Source organism: Nannochloropsis gaditana (assembly GCF_000240725.1).
Source record: "Nannochloropsis gaditana CCMP526 unplaced genomic scaffold scaffold189, whole genome shotgun sequence".
Classification (NCBI taxonomy): domain Eukaryota; class Eustigmatophyceae; order Eustigmatales; family Monodopsidaceae; genus Microchloropsis; species Microchloropsis gaditana.
The window spans coordinates 44,355-44,895 of NW_005803764.1; positions in this window are offsets into that span (position 1 = coordinate 44,355).

A 541-nucleotide genomic window follows, 5' to 3' on the forward strand; every position below is an offset into this window, starting at 1 on the left:
CCTTGTGCACGCAGGGGGTCATCTCGTACTCGTCCCGGGGAGATGACTGACCGACACCAAAGAGGGGGAGGAAGAGCTCTTCTTTCGATGCAGAGGTGGACCTATGGAGGTAGGGAGGGAGGGAAGGAGGGAAGGAAGGGGAGAGTGAAAGAGTGACGGGCTCTGTGCGGAGAGGGCTATAAGATTGATGAACAACGAGGGAGATTGGACGGTGCTTGATGCTGAGAAAAGTCAAGAGGAAGGGAAGCCTGTGAAAAATGCCAGGCACAAGGTCGTGGCGAAGAACATTCTAGAAACAGACATACGTGTCCAGGGACTGTGGGGCCCAGGCCGTGAGGGAGGGAAGGCGGGAGGAGGGAGCCTACCAGTGCTTGTGAACGAGGGCATTCGTGGGCGTGGGAGGGAGCAGGAGGCAGAGGAGGGAGCCTTGGATGAGGTGGAGGAAGAGCCCGGCAGGGAGGGAGGGAGGGAAGTCAGAGTAATACCCTTCGACGGCGTACGTGGCGTAGAGCTGGGGTGGCCAGGAAGGGGGGGAGGGAGG